The sequence below is a fragment of the Balaenoptera physalus genome (assembly GCF_965194825.1).
Source record: "Balaenoptera physalus genome assembly, contig: HAP1_SCAFFOLD_717, whole genome shotgun sequence".
NCBI lineage: Eukaryota > Metazoa > Chordata > Mammalia > Artiodactyla > Balaenopteridae > Balaenoptera > Balaenoptera physalus.
This window is the reverse complement of record NW_028126046.1, coordinates 264,222-286,003: the sequence shown is the minus strand read 5'-3', so window position 1 is coordinate 286,003 and position 21,782 is coordinate 264,222. Positions and strand designations below refer to the sequence as shown.

At 38.8% G+C, this 21,782-nt stretch overlaps 1 pseudogene across 1 annotated transcript in view; it reads left to right on the top strand.

Moving 5' to 3' along the window:
• Positions 1–21,782, top strand: part of LOC309653626 (ELKS/Rab6-interacting/CAST family member 1-like) — a 176,968-nt pseudogene that overhangs the window by 102,706 nt on the left and 52,480 nt on the right. Inside the window, exon 8 of the transcript XR_014268837.1 lies at positions 6,557–6,724. The product of XR_014268837.1 is annotated as an ELKS/Rab6-interacting/CAST family member 1-like (transcript). The remainder of the gene's footprint in view (positions 1–6,556; positions 6,725–21,782) is intronic.

The following is a 21,782-nucleotide window of genomic DNA, read 5'->3' as shown; positions in this document are numbered from 1 at the left end:
GCTGGGCTTGGCTTATTGTAGTTCTACTGTTTGTCAGTAAAACACTTTTTTTTTTTTTTTTTTGGTCACTGCTGAGTAATCTTTTCTTTTTCCTCATCTTTGAGGAAAAATTTAAGTAGATTGGCTATCTTTACACATGTCAAGTTTCCATTTCATATACTATGCATGGGAAGAACTCATTTAGATCTTCTTCAGTTGCTTTCATTAGCCGTTTGTAATTTTCAGCATACAGAGCCTATACATGTTTTGTTAGATTTAGACCTAGGTATTTAATTTTTTTGGAGTGATTGTAAATGGTCATACATTTTGAAACTTGAAGTTCAGTATTGCATCATATTTATTTTGACCAGTTCACAAAATATCAACATTTTAAAAAGCTAGTGTAGGGACTTCCCTGGTGGTGCAGTGGTTAAGAATCCGCCTGCCAATACAGGGGACACGGGTTCGATCCCTGGTCCAGGAAGATCCCACATGCCGTGGAGCAACAGAGTCTGTGCGCCACAACTGCTGAGCCTGCGCTCTAGAGCTCACGAGCCACAGCTACTGAGCCTGCGTGCCAAAACTGCTGAATCCCGTGCGCCTGGAGCCCATGCTCTGCCACAAGAGAAGCCACTACAATGAAAAGCCCACACACTGCGATGAAGAGTAGCCCCTGCTCGCTGTAACTAGAGAAAGCCCGTGCACAGCAGCGAAGACCCAACACAGCCAAAAATAAAAATAAATAAAATAAAATAAATAAAAAAAAAAGTTAGTATAAATATGCCTCTATTTTCCTTAGTAGTATGTGTACTAAGAACTATTTCAGGCACTTAAAATATAGGTAAAATACTAAAACATTTTAAGATGGTAAATGACGTGTAGCAGTTTTGAATTTTAACGTAGTTGGCTTTACCAGTATTTCTTCTTTACGATGTATCCCTTCTGGGTCTTTAAAAAAAAAAAAAAATCCTTCCATGCTGCCCTGTCTTAAAAGATACTTAAACAGTATCTTTCTTTCTAAAAGTTTTAAAGATTTGCTTTCTATATATAAAGCTTTAATTCATCTAGAATTCATTTTTGTGTATGGTATGAGTCAGGGTTCTTCCCCCCTCCCCCAGTATGGGTAGCCAGTTGTCTAAGAACAGTTTATCAGATACTCTGTGCTTTCCTCACTGATTACAGTGTCACCTCTGTTTATATGTGTATGGGTCACTAAATGGTGTGAGTGTGTGTGTCTGGGCTTGCATTTCTGTGGCAAACGTCTGTTGGTTTATTCCTGTTCTAATACCATGCTTTCTAATTTTGCTTACTGAAAAAAATCAAATTTATTGCCATCAAATAAACTGCATATATTCAAAATGTACAGTTTGGTAAGTTTCGGCACATACACCTCTGAAACCAATGGCACGGTCAAGATAAAGAACCCCTGTCCCCAAGGTTTTCTTGTCCCTCTTTGTAACCCCTTTCTTCTGCCTCTCCCTGATATTCTTCTCTCCTCCCCACTTCCTCCCTCATATCCAGGCAACCCTCGGTCTGCTTTCTGTTACTGTAATTAGTTTGCATTTTCTAGAATTTTACATATATGAAATCTCACAGAATTAGTGGTTAAGAGCTTAGGATCTGAAGACAGACCATTTAATCTTAAATCCATGCTCCATCACTTATTTTTAGCTTTGAGATCTTGGGTCTGCTTTCTTCTCAAAGTACCAGTTTTGCCGGTTACCATGGGAAATTGAATTTTTCCACAGGGAAAATACAAGGGAAGAAAATACGATGCTTGAGAATAGAATTCTGAGGACTTTTGATATACTGTGTGTGTGCTTGGCAAGCATATACATGACCATGTGCAGGAAGGTTCAGAAGTCTGAGGGTAGAATGCAGAAAACTGTTTAATACAGAAGTAAAGGTTTGTAAAAATAAACATGCCTGGAAAAAAAAAGATGATGTGAGGCTGTATTTGAAATGATTGCTCAGGCTGGGAGAAAAATAAATAAAACCAGAATGGAGGTGAATAACAAAAAGTTAGGGATGATAGGTCAGAGGTTATACTATGGACAAAGAGTAGATTTAGTAGGCGTAGAAGAAAAGAAAGAACCGTGTTTCAGAAATAAGATTTTCAGAGTTTGAAAGTTCTTAGGTGGACCTTTCCAGAATGTAATAAGGTTTACCCTGTGTCATTAATTAAAGTAGAATAGAGGAAAATTCCAGGTGCAAGAGTGTTTATTGAGGGGGCAGTGGAACTTGTGCTGACGAATTATAAATGGGACCTGAAAAGACGGCTTCCCCTATTTCTGGCTTGGTGAGACTGGTGGCATTGAAGTGGTTGAGAGAAATAGAGTTTAGCAGAGTGGAATGTTGTTTATTTACATGTTTTTCCTCTCCAGCGTGGTCCATCAACGTACATGATGGCTTATCTATATCAGTCTCAAATGAGACTGGTCTCCTAGGAAATTTTCCACAATACTTATTGAGCAGTAAGTGCCACTAAACATACAGTACTGGTTCTCAGATACCTTATTGTTTTGATATAATATAGTTTCAATATGTTATTGATGTAATAATATAGTTGTGATATAAGGTAATAATAATATTTCCTGATGTTTTGGTATTCTCTCTGTGAGTCATTACCCATATTACCTATTTTAAAAAAAATTAGGTTTCTCATTGCAGTGGCTTCTCGTTGCAGAGCACGGGCTCTAGGCACACAGGCTTCAGTAGTTGTGGCACACGGGCTCAGTAGCTGTGGCTTGCGGGCTCTAGAGCGCAGGCTCAGTAGTTGTGGCGCACGGGCTTAGTTGCTCCGTGGCATGTGGGAATTTCCTGGACCAGGGCTCGAACCCGTGTCCCCTGCATTGGCAGGCGGATTCTTAACCACTGCGCCACCAGGGAAGTCCGACCTGTTTTTTTCTTTGTGGGTTATTCTACATTCAGACAGGAAAAATAATATAGGACAAGTTCAAGATTAAAGATGTTCTGTAGAAACGTACTTGTTATCTTAGATGTGCACTGTCAGTGTGTAGCCACCAGCCACATGTGGCTATTGAGCACTTGAAACATGGCAAGTCCAAATTGAGATGTGACATAAGTGTCAATTACAATATGCATTGGGCTTTGAAGACTTAGTACAAAACAGAAACGTAAAATAGCTTGTTAATAGTTTTTTTATATAGACTACAGGTTTGAAATGACAATAATGTGTATATATATATTAGATTAAATAAAATATATTATTAAAATTAATTTTACCTGTTCCTTTATCACTTTTTAATGTGGCTGCTAGAAAATTAAAAATTTCAGAAGTGGCTTGCATGTGTGACTCATGTTATATTTTTGTTGAACAGAAAGAAACCCACCTCCCTGTTTTTCTGTAATCAAATGTGTAACTATTTGCTGAATTATAAATCCTTAGTGGGAAAGCAAAAAAACAGAAGAATTTGGTGTGTGAGTATGTTTAATGAAATTTGCTGTGAATAGATTTTAAAATAAGTACAAAATGCCAATGGCATTCTTCATAGAACTAGAATAATTCTAAAGTTTGTATGGAAACACAAAAGACCCTAAATAGCCAAAACAGTCTTGAGAAAGAAGAACAAAGCTGGAGGTATCATGCTCCCTGATTTCAAACTATATTATAAAGCTACAGTATTCAAAACAGTGTGGTACTGGCACAAAAATGGATACATGGATCAATGGCACATAATAGAGAGCCCAGAAATGCATCCACATTTATATGGGCAATTAATCTATGACAAAGGGCCAAGAATATACAGTGGGGGAAAGACAGCTTCTTCAACAAACGGTGTTGGGAAAACTGGGCAACTACATGAAAAATAATGAAACTGGACTGCTCTCTCACACCATGCACAAAAACAAGTTCAAAATGGATTAAAAGGACGTCCTTAGTGGCACAGTGGTTAAGAATCCTCCTGCCAATGCAGGGGACACAGGTTTGAGCCCCGGTCCAGGAAGATCCACATGCCACGGAGCAACTAAGCCTGTGTGCCACAACTACTGAGCCTGCGCTCTAGAGCCCGCGAGCCACAACTGCTGAAGCCTGTGTGCCTAGAGCGCGTGCTCCACAACAAGAGAAGCTGCCGCAATGAGAAGCCCGCGCACCACAACAAAGAGTAGCCCCCGCTCGCCGCAACTAGAGAAAGCCCACGTGCAGCAACAAAGACCCAACGCAGTCAAAAATAAATAAATTAATTTAAGAAAATAACCAAAAAACCAAAATGGATTAAAGACTTAAATGTGAGACCTGAAACCATAAAACTTCTAGAAGAAAACATAGGCAGTACCCTCTTCAATATCGGTCTTAGTAATTTTTTTTGGATGTCTCCTCAGGCAAGGGAAACAGGCAAAACTAAACAAGTGGGACCACATCAAACTACATAGTTTTTGCACAGCAAAGGAAACTATTAACAAAACAAAAAGACCACCTACTGAATTGGAGAAGATATTTGCAGATAATGTATTCAATAAGGGGTCCAAAATATACAAAGAACTCATACAATTCAACATCAAAAAAAAAAAACTTGATTAAAAAATGGGCAGAGGATCTGAGTAGACATTTTTCCAAAGAAGACATACAGATGGCCACCAGGCACGTGAAAAGATGCTCAACATCACTAATCATGAGGGAAATGCAAATCAAAACTACAATGAGATATCACCTCACACCTGTCAGAGTGGCTATTATCCAAAAGCCAGCAAATAACAAGTGCTGGTGAGTCTGTGGTCTGTGGAGAAGAGGGAATCCTTGTGCACTGTTGGTAGGAATGTAAGTTGGTGCAGCCACTATGGAAAACAGTATGGAGATTCCTCAAAAAATTAAAAGTAGAACTGCTGTATGATCCAGCAGTTCACTCTGGGGTATTTATCTGAAGAAAACAAAAACACTAATTATAAGAGATACATACACCCCTATGTTCATTACAGCATTAATGAACCAAGATATGGAAGCAACCTAAGTGTCCATCAGTGGATGAATGGATAAAGAAGATGTTGTCTGTGTATGTGTATATTATTATTCAGCCATGAGAAAGAAGGAAATCCTACTGTTTGTGACAACATGGATGGGCCTTGAGGACATTATGCTAATAAGTGAAGTAAGCCAGACAGAGAAAGCCAAATACTGTGTGATTTCGCGTCTATGTGGGATCTTAAAAAGCCAATGAACAAACATAGCAAAATTGAGACAGAATTATAGATATAGAGAACAAACAGGTAGTTGCCAGAGGAGAGGAGGATGGGGAGAGGAAAGAAATAGGTGAGGGAGATTAAGAGGGACAAACTTCCAGTTACAAAAGTAAATGAGTCAAGGGGATGAAATGTACAGTGTGGGGAATACAGTCAGTAACTATGGAATATTATTGTGTGGTGACGTATTGTAATAGACTTTTTGAAATGTCTAGTAAAATCAACTTACACTGCTGTGTTTCAGGAAGTAACATAGGGCTGTAGGTCAGTTATACTTGAGAAACAAACAGAACAAGAGACCAGATATGTGGTTACCAGAGGTGAGGAATCAGGGGAGGGGAGATTGGATGAAGACAGTCAAAAGGTACAAACGTCCAGATATCAGGTAAATAAGTACTGGGGTGCGGTGCACAACAGGATAAAGATAATCAGCACGGCTGTGTGTTGTATGTGAAAGTCATTAAGGGAGAAAATCCTAAGAGTTCTCGTCATGAGGAAAAGGTTGTTTTCTATTTCTTTAATTTTGTATCTGTATGAGACAATGGATGTTCATAGAACTTACTGTGATAATCACTTCATGACGCATGGAAGTCAAATAATTATGCTGTACACTTTAAACTTACACAGTGCCGTATGTCAGTTGTATCTCAAAACTGGAAGAAAACATAAGTACTTATATTAGATTTCTAATTATTTTAAAGTTATATCTAATGGATGGTAGGAAACTTTGGTGATAAAGGTACCTGGATACCAAGCTTTAGCTGACTAGTCTTGAGATCTGAAAGTAGACCTTGCTTTGCCTTACAGATCTCTAAGTGCATTATGGGATTGTCAGCTGCAGCTAGATTGTATTCTCTGATACAGCAAGTGTCATGTTTGGTGACGCTTACGGTTTTCTTTCTACTTTTAGATTTTCTAAAGCAGTGTAGCATCACTTGGGAACTTGTTAGAAATATTGATTCTTGAGCCCCAACCCTGCCAAATTAGAAACTGGTGGCTTGGCCTGGCATTCTGTTTAAATCCTCCAAATGATTCTAAATTTGAGAAACATAATAGATTATACCACTTTTATAGAAGTAGCAAAGCTCAACTCAACCCCTTTATATAAATTCTCCAATTTTGTCCCCTTTATTCAGATCTGTTTATTTTGATTACACCGTAATTTAACGGATGTAAATGTTGTTTTATCATGGAAGTGCTCACAAAATTTTAGGGTTTCATTTCTAAATAGTCACAGTTGTATTTAGAGTGGTATTTTATTTGATTCTAATGAAAGTTTACTCTAAAAGTATCATTTAGGCAACTGTACACATCTATTTGGAAGGAATTACGTTCCTTTCTTTTCAATTAATCATTTGTAAAAATGTTATATTCTTAGGTGGATGCTCTGCGGTTGCGTTTGGAAGAGAAGGAAACCATGCTGAATAAGAAGACAAAACAAATCCAGGACATGGCTGAGGAGAAGGGGACACAAGCTGGAGAGATCCATGACCTCAAGGACATGCTGGATGTGAAGGAGCGGAAAGTTAATGTCCTTCAGAAGAAGGTGAGGTGCAGGTGTTCTGAGCCCAGGGTCCCGCATCAGACCCACGTCCTCATTCCTACCACTGAGTTGTACCTAAGTGCTATCAGAGTTTCTCTCTCATTCCTCTGTTTATATTTTTGCAGGTCGTAATTGAAACCATTGCTGCAGGAGGTAGATTGTGAAAACTGTTCTGTATATTCAGTTTTTAAACTTTCGAAGTAAACACTGTTTGGTATCTTCAGTAGTATTTTCCATGCTACTGTCTCTGAAAAGTGCCTTGTAAATTGCCAGAGTATTTGCATTGGCATTCTTCTACCTCTCCTAATCTTCTGTCTTGTATGGCAACTGTAGGGCCATGAATTAGTGTAGTACGTGGGCCGGGATTCTTGCAAGACTGCAATTGTGAATAGAAACACATGCTACTATAATGACATCTAATCTACATATGTCAAGGAAAGGAAGACTTTCTTTCCTATTTTACCTTAATCATAACTGGAAAGAGGCTAACACTGTAATAAATAAGGGAAGTACTGATAATTGTCTTCCCCTCCCCCTTTTAGCTAAATTAAAGGGTACCTTTGAGATAATAGTTACAGTAGACACTGGTATTTATTGTTCTTCTCCACTGAGGGGATAGATCAGAAATATTTGACATTGTCCCAGTTTATTTTTAACCTCTAACAATAGCCCAGGAATAAAACTCTCTTCACTAAACCTCAAATTCAGCTTTTCTTTTGTGTACAGAGGACCATGTTCAATATCTGTCCTCTGTTAATTTGGTTTTCATTTGCTTTCAATGAGTAAACATAAAAATTTGATCACTCTAGATGGGTGACTGTAGTATCTTGTTAGTGGATGCTACTTTGCTTTACATTTTTATACATATGTTCTTCTCACCTTACCCCCAACTGCTCACTTCCCCTTACCCCGTTTCTTGTATACGCTTCCAGGCACAGTTTACATATACACAGGCAAATACGTATTCTCTTTTTTCCTGTTTACCTCTTTGTGTGTTCTTCCATAAACATTTTATGCATAATCCATATAAAGCAAAAATGTTTCTCTAAACACAAATGTTACCATTCCTTTATTTCCCTTTCCTTTCCTTTCCTTTTTTCCCATTAATATATTTTGAAACTTCTTCCGGGGCTTCTTCATTGTTACCAACAGCACCTGTGTGGATGTGCTACGGTTTATTACAAGGTTTCCACTGATGGACAGTCTGCTTAAAGTTTCTGCTGTTATGTAAAATGATGCTGCATTTTAAAAATGTGCATATTTAGTTTATTCATATGTGAAGTGTATTTCTAGGTAAATTACTTAAAGTAGAGTTGCTGGGTGAAAGGATATGCATTTGTAATGTTGGTGGATTTTGCCAAGTCACAAGTACATTGGTTAGAACCCAAAGGTTGTTTCAAACTAATGCACGTCTTATTTTTAACTAGATAAACATTAAAAAAAGTTTTTAATAACTGTGAACAGGGGTTTGAAGTTAGAAATAATGCCTCATTATCCTGGAATAATCATAGTTTGTAAAAATAGAGTGGCAGCACTTATGTTAGCCACTTTATATCTGTAATCTTGTTTAATCCTTGCAACTTTTTGGTAGTGGAGTTTAGATCTTGATTGCTCTGTTATAATCAGTGGCTAAATTTTTAGGCCATGACACATAATAAGAAATATATGTTACATTCATCTGTGTCAACGTATAGTATACATGCTTAGAGGTACAGCTAAAACAAAATTTTCACAAAATGTACTCTGAACTATCTTCTCCCATTTCTTAAAGGAAATAGAAAAATGTTAGTCCCAATCCATTAAGTTATTTCAGTACTCACTAATAAAACACTTTTATACCTTGGTATCCATTCTCCCATGCTCCCCTTTCCCGCCCCCAAAACAAAAACAAGCCCCAAACCAACAAAGTCCGAGACATATTACATAATAAGGGAGGTTCAAATTTGTACAAATTTGTTTAGCTAAAAAAGTGGTAGCTTCAGGTTTTGTCACAAGGTTGGTCTTATTCCAAAATGCAGCTTTTCCCATGACAACAACTTTCCTGTTGGGAGAATTAGTAGTATGTGTTCAAGCTTTTTGACACTACAGGACATCCTACAAATATGACATGTATTATGCTTTGTCTAGTCTCTTTGCCTTTCGCCGTGGAGGGCCAGTGGAGTAGGCTCTAGAGGGCCGGTAATTGTGCTCTTTTTAGTACACTAGCTGCCTCACTAATTTGTCATGTTATAGACTTTGATTTGTCTTAAAACAGTTATCAAATAGGTAGCACAGGTACTTTCAAAACTGGTTTAGATTATTATTGCTTCTTTTAAGATAATGCCTCTATACCTGTCATTTTCAGTGCTTAGAGCCTTCAGTGCTTTCTGCCTACTTATTTTGTTGTAGAAGTTGCTGTACTAACATCATTAGACTCAACGTTCGTGATGTGTTTCCTGGACCATTGTTTGCTGATAAAATAGAAATAGCTTTAATTTTTGGATCCGCATAAAATAAACCAGAAAACACAGTAAGTTTAGAGGCAGTTAAAGGTTCTCAAGAGAGCTATAGTTATTTTTATTATGGCTTTCCTTTCTTGAGGTGCAAACATCCCCTTGCTCCAGGATTCTATGAGCAAGCTTGATTTTCAGGTGGTTGACAGAGGGGAGCTGGCTGAGTGCGAGACTGGGGGTTGAGGGAGTAGAGTGAACTCTGATGAGCTGGGCTGTGGTGATATGGTGGCTTCCGGAGGCCATGTGAAAGGTGATGAGCCGCACGGACAGGATGTAGAAGGCACCATCTGTGGAGTAGATCATGTAGGAGATCTGGGAGAAGAGCGACAGGATGGAGATGAAATGGCCCAGACAGTGGTGACTGTGGAGGCCGCATATCTGGCGTTTATTGTACTACAGGATGTTGGTGATGGCCAGTACACGTCCACAGCAGTGATGCAGAGATGCACACAGCACGTGATTCCAGAAGACAGCCAGATGTCACATAGGATTTGGCCAAAGTTCCAGGTGTGGGTGATGGTATATGTGATGCAGATGGCTATGACCAAGATGAAAGCCAAGAGATTGGTCTTGGCCAGGGAGCCAGTGAGATAGTTGGCTGGCGTGTGGAGCTTCCTGGTAAGGAAGACGGTGAGAAGCACAAAGGCTTTGGTGAAGACTTTGGTCCATGTGATGATGGAAAGGACCTCAGCAAGAGAGATCTTGAGTTCCTGGAAGGTCCCAGATCCCAAGCCTCTGGGGTTTCTGCAGCATTCAGGATCTGTTAGAGGCCCCCAGGAAGAGGCCTTCTGCTGACGGGTTTGGAGGGGGCATTCTAGGTGGCTCTCTCCGTACTCCTAGCTCCTTCTTCCACAGTTGTCTTCCCCACAGAACAAGGGCGTCCTTCCATTTCACACTGGAGGGCGACATTTATCACATGAATAGATAGACACAGTGAAAAGACCCCAGGTCTTACTTGTATTAAGAACACAGAGGTGACTCAGCTGTAATCAAAGATTGTTCTAACTCAGACGAATCCCAAGGTTTCTCACTCTTCTGGAACTCTGGTAGACACATGCTGAATTTGTTAGATAATCATCAGGTTACCCACCAGTGTGGACAGAGCTCTGCAGGTCTTGCTTTTGGCCTTTGGGCTCTTTCCAAAGGCTTGAGGCTCTTACTGTTTGGTGATGTATTCAGAATTTCCCCCACTCTTTTCTATTTTGAGAAGATTCTGGATTTCAGGTTGTCTCCTGGGAACTGTTAAAGCTAGAGCACCAGCCGATTAAGAGAAGCAGTTCAGTCAACAGCCCACAGTTTTCCCAGATTAATCTTGACACATAATGAGGTACTTGTTTTGGTTCCTTTTCCACTGATCATTTCTGAGCCGGGAGAGAGAGATGTTCCAGTTCCCAAGACTTGGAGAATGCGTGAGTGCGGAGAACACAAACAAATGGCTCGCTGTGAGCTCCCCAAGAGGAGCACGGGGTCAGCAGCCCCTCCCTGGCCACACGAGTGCTGTGTTTGCTGTGGTGCGGCCCCTTCCCCCTTCCTCCTTGCTTGTCACCTGGTTTTGTCCCACCTTAACTACAACCCCCAGCCGAGCACCTTCCGCTGGGCTCTTCCCTTCCCTATGCCTTTGAGATACCCCCTATTGCTTTCTTGTTGTTGTTGTTAAATTAACAGACTTTATTTTTAGGGCATTTTCCCATTTACTCCCTGCCCACAGTTTCCCGTTATTAACATCTTGCATTGGTGTGGTACATGTGTTAAAATTGATGAACCGATATTGGTACATTATTATTAACTAAAGTCTGTAGCTTACAGTAGGTTTCACTCTTTGTCTTGTACAGTTCTGTGGGTTTTGCTGAATGTATAATGACATGAATTCACCATTACAGCGTCATACAGAGTATCTTCACTGCCCTAAAGATCTCTGTGTCCTACCTATTCATCGCTCTCCCAGCTCGCTACCACGGATGTTTTTACTGTTTACAGTTTTGCCTTTTCCAGAATGTCATGTATTTGGAATCATACAGTATGCACCGTTTCCAGAACTTGTTTCTTTTACTTGCTATATGCATTTAAAATTCCTCCATTTCATTTCATGGCTTAATAACTCACTTCTTTTTATCGCTGAATAATATTCTGCTGTCTGATGTACTATAGTTTGTTTATGTAATTACCTGCAGAAGGACATCTTGGTTGCTTCCAGTTTTTATCAATTATGAATAAAGCTGCTATAAACATTCCCATGCAGGTTTTTGTGTGGGCACAAGTTTTTAACTCATTTGGGTAAATACCTAGGAGCGTGATGGCTGGATATATGGTTAGACTATGTTTAGCTTGTAGAAACTTCCCCTATATTGCTTTTTGTTTGTTCGTTTGTTTTTGACTGCGTCAGGTCTTAGCTGCAGCATATGGGATCTTTCGTTGCGGCGCACAAGCTTTTCGTTGCGGCGCGCGGGCTTCTCTCTAGTTGTGGCATGTGGGTTTTCTCTCTCTAGTTGTGGTGCATGGGCTCCAGAGCGCATGGGCTCTGTAGTTGGCAGCACACGGGCTCTCTATAGTTGAGGCACGTGGGCTTAGTTGCCCCATGGCATGTGGGATCTTATTCCCCCGACCAGGGATCGAACCCATGTCCCCTGCACTGGAAGGCGGATTCTTAACCAGTGGACCACCAGGGAAGTCCCTATATTGCTTTTTAATTGGGAACTTTGAAACACATGAGCTTTGCAAAACGTGTTATACACTTGAGTATTCTTTTTTTTTCTTGGTCAATGTGTATTAATGTTTTGGCTTGCTGTAAATCTCTGGGTTATTCCCACTGTAGGTTGTTGCTGTAACTTTGCTACTAACTTCTAGTGTGCCCACAATTATTTTTTTAATAGAAAAAATAATTCTGAAGTATACTTTGGGGGAGAGTGTTGTACAATCATTGTAAAAGTTTAGCCTCTGAAACTTTTTTTGTCTAATTTTTATGCAGAATGTAGAATCACTAGTATATTTGAAATATATTTGTTTTGAAATATTTTAAATATTGAGTAAATGTACTCAGCTGTTTTAAAATCTAGATTTTAATGCACTAAGAAGGGGGTCAAAGGGTGCAAACTTGCAGTTATAAAATAATTAAGTCCTGGTGATGTTACGTATGGCATGGTGACTAAATATAGTTAACAGTACTGTACTGCATGTTTGAAAGTTGCTAAGAGAGTAGATCTTAGACGTTCTCATCACAGGAAAAGAAATTTCATAACTATATATGGTAACAGATGTTAACTAGACTTACTTGTGGTGATATTTTGCAGTATAAACAAATACTGAATCATTATGTTGTACACCTGAAACTACACAGTGTTACATGTCAGTTATACCTCAGTTAAAGAAAAGACACTAAGGAATGACAATGTGGATTAAAAAATTAGCTAGTTTTAAATTATGAAAGTAATATATGTTCAAGGTAAAAAAAAATTCAAAAGTACAAAAACATATGAAATGAACTTATCTTTTCTCATCCTTTGACCCTCTCAGTGCAGCTCCTTAGAGATGCAACTTGTTAATAATTATTTGTATACTCTTCTATAAAATATCTATGCATATATAGGCATACGTATGTTACACACCATTTTTTAAAAAAGACAAGTGGGATCATACTTTTTTATTCGTTTAAAAATAAACGTATTTTTGTGTCTTTTTATATGTAGCTTTATCTCATTGTTTTTAATGTCTGCTTGGTTTTCGGTGTCTTACTTGCACCATAATTAACTGATGTCCTATAGCTGTATAAGTAGATATTTATAGGGTTTTTTCTTGTTTATATATTTGATATAGTAGCATAACAATTAATGACATAAACATACCTCATTCATGAATTGATATTGTATGCATCTAAAAAAATTGATGGATGCCCAGTTCTCTAAAAAGCTTGTGCTTTTATATATTAAGATGAGTTTCTGCACAGCTTCATCAGACATTTGTTGCCAAACCTTTAAAAATTTCCAGTGACCTGGTAGATAATTTAAAAATACCTTCCTTCTTCCTTCCTTCCTTCCTTCCTTCCTTCCTTCCTTCCTTCCTTCCTTCCTTCCTTCCTTCCTTCCTTCCTTCCTTCCTCCTTCCCTCCCTCCCTCCCTTTCTTCCTCTCTCTCCTCACCCCCATTTATTTATTTATTTATTTATTTATTTACTTACTTACTTATGGCTGCGTTGGGTCTTTGTTGCTGTGCGTGGGTTTTCTCTAGTTGCAGCGAGCAGGGGCTACTCTTCGTTGCGGTGCACAGGCTTCTCATTGCAGTGGCTTCTCTTGTTGCAGAGCACAGGCTCTAGGCGCACAGGCTCAGTAGTTGTGGCTTGCGGGCTCTAGAGCGCAGGCTCAGTCGTTGTGGCACACAGGCTTAGTTGCTCCACGGCATGTGGGATCTTCCCGGAACAGGGCTCGAACCCGTGTCCGCTGCATTGGCAGGTGGATTCTTAACCACTGCGCCACCAGGGACGTTCCAAAAATATCTACTTTCTTGCTTAATATTTATTTAAATTTGAGTGCATGTTGAGCATTTTTTCATAGGGTTTTCTTCGTTTTGAAGCTACATATTCATGTCGTTTCTACATTTTTCTATTAGATGGTTTATTTTTTTCCCTTATTGATTTATAGGGGTTCCCTAGTAAGTGAATTGGCCTCTTTCCTCATGTTTTGCAAATATATTTTCTTGTTTGTCATTTTCTTTTTTACTTCCTTTATGGTATTTGTTTTAGAATTTATGTGTCAAATTTAGTTGTCCTTTTCTCTGTGTCCTCTCAATTTTCAGTCATGCTCAGAAAGTCCTTATGCCCACCAAGGTTACTAAGTAATTCACGCATGCTTTCTTCTGGTACATTTAAAGTTTCTTTTTTCTTTATACCTAAAAATTGTTTTATAAAATTTATATATTGGCTTTAATGATTCAGCTTTTTCTTCTTCTATGTGGCCAGTCATCATTATAATATTTATTAAATAATCTACCTTTTTCCTCCTGATTTGAAATGCCAAAAATAAATTGTCGTTTAAATCTGGGCCTGTTTCTGGTCTGTTCCATTTATCTGCCTCTGTTTCTTTGACTGCTTTTTATGAAAAATACTTAGTTTGTTTATAATCCCCCTTCCTGATTTTCGTTGGTAAGCTTTGTTGTCTTTTGCTGAGTCCACAGTGCTTTTCATATTTACATTGTGTTGCTTTTTGAAGGGGAAAAAGTCTTTTCTGTAATCGTGATTCATATTGTTTAGCCTTTATTTCTGTGTTTAAGTGAATTTAATGTTTACCACTGTTTGTAGCACCATGGCTTACCTGTTCCCAAGGTTTACATTTCATTTAATTCTTGGTTCCCCAAGAACTCCTTTGAACATTTTTTCAAGAGTGGTCCTGGCTGCTTGCTTGTTTGTTTTTTTTTAAAGGGTACCTTTTTAGTTAAGATTTTTTTTTTTTTTTTTTGGATGTGGACCATTTTTAAAGTCTTTATTGAATTTGTTACAGGATTGCTTCTGTTTGATGTTTTGGTTTTTTGGCTGCGAGGCATGTGGGATTTTAGCTCCCTGACCAGGGATTGAACCTGTACCTCCTGCATTGGAAAGTATAGTCTTAACCACTGAACAGCCAGGGAAGTCCGCTGGGTGCTTGCTTGTTGACCATGCATTTATATTATCTTTTTACATTTTATAATTTAATTATTTGTGAGATTCAAAAAGCATAGAGAATAACATAGTAAGTAATGGTAATTACTCAACTTGGGAAGTAAAATTTCAAACAGAGTCAAAGTTCTTTGGCATGTCTTTTCTTGAGAGTATTCCCCTCCATTCTCTCGCAGAAATAAACGCTTGCTTTGGTGTTTATGCATGCACCCGTATCTTAGGTCAGGATGCATGTTTTCGTACAACCTGTGTATGTGTTAATAAAATTTATATAAGAGGAAATATACATGGCAAATAAATATGAAAAGTTATGTACCCTCACTGTAATCAGTGGAATGTAAAATAAGACCAGATTAAGAAACCATTTTATACTTAGCATTGTAAGCTGTGTTCGCAAAAATTAAGAAGTCTGACAGTATCAGGTGTTGGTAAATGTGGCAACTGAATTTCTCACACAGTGCTGTTGGGTTTTTAAATAGGTACAACTATTTTGGAAAGCACTTACTAAACATAAGGGTACCCTGCCAGATACGTATACTGTAGATGAACTCCAGGATGTATGTAAGAATGCTCATAGTAACCTTGTTTGGATTAAGGAAAAAACCAAAACATAACTGAGGGAATACTTTGCAAATGTTTATTGACAGAATGATTGAGTTAGTAAGTTGTGGTATAGTCACACAGTGGAATATATTATTCTTTTCGTTTTAGGGCAAGGGAATATTTAGGATAAAAATTCAGCAAAGTTATTTCTTCTGGAGGTAGGGAAGGGAAGAGGGTTGGCATAAGGAAGAATATATGAGTATCTTAAGTAGTTCAGGTAATTCTCATTCTTACGATGGATAATGCGTTTGTGTGTAATTTAACATACTTCATAACATATAGATACATATTTCTATTTGAAATATATTTAAAATACCTGGAGGCAGATTTACTTCTGTTTAATTTGCTGGTACATGGGTGCTTATTATATACTTTATATGTTTCCTTTTGTTTGAATATGAATAATAAAAATGCGTAGAAAAAACCTTCTCTGTACCTACATATCTATCTTCATTGAGAAAGAATTTTTCCTGTGTTTTACTTTAAATTCATTCCTAATTTTATAATTGTGAAATTAGAACCACCTTCCTCTAGAAGTTTATTTGTATATTTTGAAACAATGTCTGATGCAGATGTAGAGTCTCATTTGATAAAGCCCAGCTGTTCGTTTGATTAAAATTTCCTACAAAGTCTGGCAAATGGATTTATTCAGCTTATGGTCAGATATGTCCAATTAAGATGCATGAATGGCTTGGACAGTTTTGACCCTCTTTCCTTGAACCAGAATTTGGCTACTTATCGTATTTGCTGGTTAAGATTAGCTTGGGCCGTATTGAACAAGTGTAATCCTCCTTCAGCAGGATGATTTTTTCGATATTGGGAGCCTATATTTGACAGCCCCCAAATCTTATTTTCCTCGGTGAAATATTGCTGTTCCTCCCATTCTTCTTACTTGCCCTGATTAATTTTTCTGATGGCAGTTGTTTTTCTACACTCATTTTTCCTCCATACTTGTACTCTTTGGAATTTTGGATCTAGTTGCAAGAGAGATGATTAGAAGGTGATTAATGTTCTGTTCTTGGCCCTCCCTGAAATGTGGTATTGGGAAAACTCACTAACCCTCAGTTTCCTCATCTGTAGACAGGGTATAATAGTTACTTTGGGGGGGTTGTTAAATGATGTAATGTGTATAAAAGCACCTTGGAACCCATGAAGTGTTATATACCATGCATATATTAATAGGTGTTAATATTGTTTGTTCTTATTACATTTTACTTTGCTAAATTCAGCCAATGACTCTAATCTTTGAGAATCTTTTGAAACTTGATTTAGTCTGTTTATCTCCTTCAGTTTTATGCCTTCAACCCTTATGAATATATTCTTTTTGAAAAAAAAGTAAATTTATTCATTTATTTTTGGCTGTGTTGGGTCTTCGTTGCTGCGCATGGGCTTTCTCTAGTTGCGGCGAGCGGGGGCTACTCTTTGTTGCTGTGCACAGGCTTCTCATTGCGGTGGCTTCTCTTGTTGTGGAGCACGGGCTCTAGGCGCACGGGCTTCAGTAGTTGTGGTGTGTGGGCTTCAGTAGTTGCAGCACGCGGGCCCAGTAGTTGTGGCTCGTGGGCTCTAGAGCGCAGGCTCAGTAGTTGTGGCGCACAGGCTTAGTTGCTCCGCGGCATGTGGGATCTTCCTGGACCAGGGCTCAAACCCGTGTCCCCTGCATTAGCAGGTGGATTCTTAACCACTGCGCCACTGGGGATGCCCATGAATATATTCTTTATACGTCCATGTAGGTGATAAAATGTTGCATAGGCTCAGAAAAGACTTTTGTGGTATATTGTCAGAAAACTCTATCAGATTGATATGTTTATCCAAACAATTCGAAGACCTCCTTTTGTTGTCTGTAAGATTTTTTTTTTTTTTTTTTTTGGTAATCCCAGTTTGTTTGCAGGTCTAATTTATTTTTTATTTTTTAAAAATTTTTATTTTATATTGGAGTATAGTTGATTTACAATGTTGTGTTAGTTTCAGGTGTACAGCAAAGTGATTCAATTATACATATATATGTAACTCTTCTTTTTCAAGTTCTTTTCCCATTTCAGTTATTACCGAATATTGAGCAGAGTTCCCTGTGCTGTACAGTACAGTTCCTTTGTAAATCCATTTTCTCCTCTGTTCTTCATCCAGAAGAAATCTGTCTTGAAAATCTGAGTCCATTGGACTCATTATCATTCTGTATAATTCCTTCTTAGAGTGATGTGAGCCACATGATGCTGTACACGATGGCCTAGCTTTCTAAGCAGTGTGTCTATTTCTATACACTGGAATCTTCTTGGCTTCTCTCCTTTCCCCCCTTACTGAGTGCATTTATAGTTGCACAGTCACTTTATGTTCTTGTGGGCGTCCCAGTCTTCCCAGGCGTCCTCAGCTGTCTCATTCGTGCAGTCAGCATTGCCTTCTGCTGTGCACCTGGCACTGTGCTAAGTACACAGAGAGGATGGTTTCTGCTCTCAGAGTCTCAGAGTTGTAGCAGTTAAAGAAGTTACCATACAAATGGTGTACAGTGGGCACAAAGCAAGGCATTCCAGATTCGACCTTGTGTGAAAGGAGTCTAAGAGAAGTCTTAGCAGTCGAGTCTTGAAAGGTGTGTGAAAGTTTGCTAGGCAGATGGGGAAGGGGTACGAGGTCCCAAGCTGAGAGAGCGGTGTGAATGAAAAAGGGGAATAGTGTCCTTTCCAGAGGATCACGCCCTGGAATTTCACCTCTGTACTTCATACATTTGTAATACGGATTCCTAAAAATTTCTGGTAGAGCTCTGTCTCTCAGTGCCTTTTCTTTCTTACTATGATGTCTCCTATTACCTGGTCTCTGGGAAAATTATTCCCATTTCTTACATAATGAGAAGGTTTTCAGAGAATATACTCATCTTTATTGTCCTATTAGTTTATTTAGGAAACTGATAAATAGAATTCAGTTTTTCTTTCCCCTGGCCCTGAAGATTTTCCATCAGAAACTTTAGAAATTTACCTGCGGTGGTATATTGAAGTATAACCTTACAGGCGGATCTTGAGATTTTCCTGGAGAGATATCTTTTTATTTTTGAATTAATTAATTAAATTGACTTTTGGCTGCATCAAGTCTTAGGTGCAGCATGCGGGATCTTCATTGAGGCACGCAGGGTCTTTCGTTGCAGCGCGTGGGCTTCTCTGTAGTTGTGGCGGCAGGTTTTCTCTTCTCTAGCTGTGGTGTGCAGGCTCCAGGGCGCATGGGCTCTGTAGTTGTGACGCGCAGGTTCCAGAGCCCGTGGGCTCTATAGTTTGTGGCACGCGGGCTCAGCAGTTGTGGCGCATGGGCTTAGTTATCCCTGCGGCATGTGGGATCTTAGTTCCCTGACCAGGGATCGAGCCAGCATCCCCTGCATTGTAAGGCGGATTCTTTACCACTGGACCACGAGGGAAGTCCCTGGAGACATGTCTTAATTCTATGCAACACTTAACCTACTTTGCTGCTGCTTTTTTTTTTTTTTAATTTATTTATTTTTGGCTGCGTTGGGTCTTCATTGCTACGTGCAGGCTTTCTCTAGTTGCAGCGAGCGGGGGCTACTCTTCGTTGCGATGCACGGGCTTCTCATTGCGGTGGCTTCTCTCGTTGCGGAGCGTGGGCTCTAGGCTTGTGGGCTTCAGTAGTTGTGGCACGCGGGCTCAGTAGTTGTGGTGCACGGGCTTATTTGCTCCGTGGCACGTGGGATCTTCCCGGGGCTCGAACCCGTGTCCTCTTCATTGGCAGTCGGATTCTTAACCACTACGCCACCAGGGAGGCCCCTATTTTGCTTCTTGATTTATCCACTTATTCCATAAGGAAGAGCAGATGGTAACTCTGCTTTCATCCTTTCCTTGTTCTTGGCATCTGCATTCTCTATCATTTTTCTCACAAATATTACTTATAATTGTAAGTTTAAGTAATATTTAACTCTTTTAATATTTAAGGAGAATACCAGGAAACAATGTATTACTTTGGCATTACTTTGGCATATTAAATATGCATTAAAAATCCTTGTTTTCTGAAAATAGTAGCAGCTTTGAGAATGGCTGGATTGTGAATCACATACTCTGGACCGATTTTGGGTCTGTCTGGGCCACCACTGCCTGCCCATAGGCTTCCAGCTTTCTAGGTAGTATATGTATTTGTGTGCACGGGGATAGCCCTGTGCTCAGAGAATGAAATGAGACAATAGCAGATGGCCAAGCATGCAGTACAGTGGGATTAGCACCGGCCTCTCCTTTCCAGGGCTCTCCGCTATGGTTTAAAGTAGTTTTGTGTTACAGTAAATTTCTTATCTTTATAATAAATCACTGACCTGGAAAGTGTAATTGAGCATTTGAATCTGAGCTGCATTCAGAATCTGTGTTAAAATTGTACAGCTTCTTGCTTGATTGATTATAAATGGTAATGTAGCTTGGAGTTTAATTTGCTGACGCAGACGTTATCATCTTTCCCTTGTATGCTTCTGTAACTTCTCTTTATTTCACCTTGCCTGCATCTCCAGTTTCCTAGGTTTTGGTATTTAGAGTTTAGATTTATCAGTAGCAGAAAGCTAACTGATAATTGAATTAGAAAGTTTTCCCTTTCTGTGGTCCTGGATTGGTTCTTTAAGTCTCCTGTTATTTTGTTTTCGGTAGGAAGTCAGAAAGAATAGGTTCTTTATACACTCTATTTGTTTGCTGTAGAGTCTTGACTTAAGGACATGTTAGTTTCTTCACTTTTTCCATATCATAAAATGAAAAAAGGACATGTTAGTTTCTTCACTTTTTCCATATCATAAAATGGAAAGAATATATTTTATCATTGGAAACAATATTTACTAATTTATTCTGAGAAAATTAATATTTTAAAAATTGTGCTTTTATTTTTAATAAGGATTAATTGTAATGTTTTCTAAATATTATTTTTAAATCACAAGCCAGCTGTTAATGAAGCTAAGTTGAAAGAAGAGCAGGTCAGGCCCTAATTGGATTTTAAGTTGGAAACTTAATATACTTAGGCATTAGAATTTTCCCTTTTCTTTCTTTCTTTATTATTTTTTAATAGAACTCAGTTTAATTAAAAATTTTTTTCCTCAGTGGAAAATATGTATTGCTAAATTCTTGAAATATTTTATTGAAGAAACAATGCATAGTAAATGAAGTCTGATTGATGATAACTTTTCTGCTGGGGAATATGCTCCATATGGATTTACTTTGCTTCGTATAACTTTTTTCCCCTCACTTTTTCAAGTAAACCTTAAGGAGGGTAGATAGTTGAACTTTCAAAGTCTGGTTTAACTTCCATTTGTCAGTAGATAACTTTTTAAATGATGCTGGTATTATACAAGTGACATCTTACAATGATTGAAGAATTATTCCCTAAAAAAGGGAGGATCTTAGTTTACTTTGTTACAGAATATCTTTTCATTATGATATGTTCCTTCTCACCATCCCTCCTCTTCCAGAACACCCCTCTGCAAAAAATAAAAACAATAAAAGAAAACACAACATGCCTCATCCCTATCTTCTGATAATCTAGAAACAATACACTTTCGATATCAGTGATTAAAACAGAAAGAGCAATAGCATTGTAAAGATAGACGGGGGAGGAAAACCTCTCGCTGCATAGTAAACTATTGCTGAAGCTTAGTGGAGTAAACAGTCATTTTATTTGTGAATCAGGAATTCAGGAAGGGCTCTCTTGCGTAGTTTGTCCCTGATTTGTTTGGTGACAGCTGGGGGTGTCTGCAGCTGGGTGACCGATTACCAGGATGGTTTCTTCATTTGCGTACATCCTGCCTGGGTATTCCCTTGGCCTCTGGCTCCGTGGCTCCGTGGCCAGTTAAGGGTTGCGCTAGGAGTTGGTTTGGAAGCAGCAGGGGATTCCTTTTGTCTGTACTCTTTTGGTCACAGTAGTCACAGGACCTAACTTGATTTGGTGGCGGGGGCGTCAAGGAAAATACTCCACGTCTTACCGGAGGAGTGGCAAAGCCACTTACAAAAAAGCACGTGAAGTCGGAGACATTGTTGCGGCCGTCTGTGCAAAATATCTGCTCCAGCTGAATAAAAATGTTGGATAAAGGATTGAGACCATGAGGGCGAGATTTTGTTTGTGTGGTATGGTAACAAAGCTCTCACTTTCTTTTCTGTTGTCGTATGACTTTTTTGTATATTTCCATGTTCTGCTCAGTGTTTTAATCTCTTATTCATAGGACTTCTACTATCATCCATTGCTGTCAACAGAAGTCACTTCAAACCAGAAGGAATTCTAAACAGTTTTAAATTGTTTTACCCAATTGAGGCATTATCACTGGGTATGAAAATAATTGATAGGAAAAGGGTACAGAGGAATAAGGTGTGTGGAAA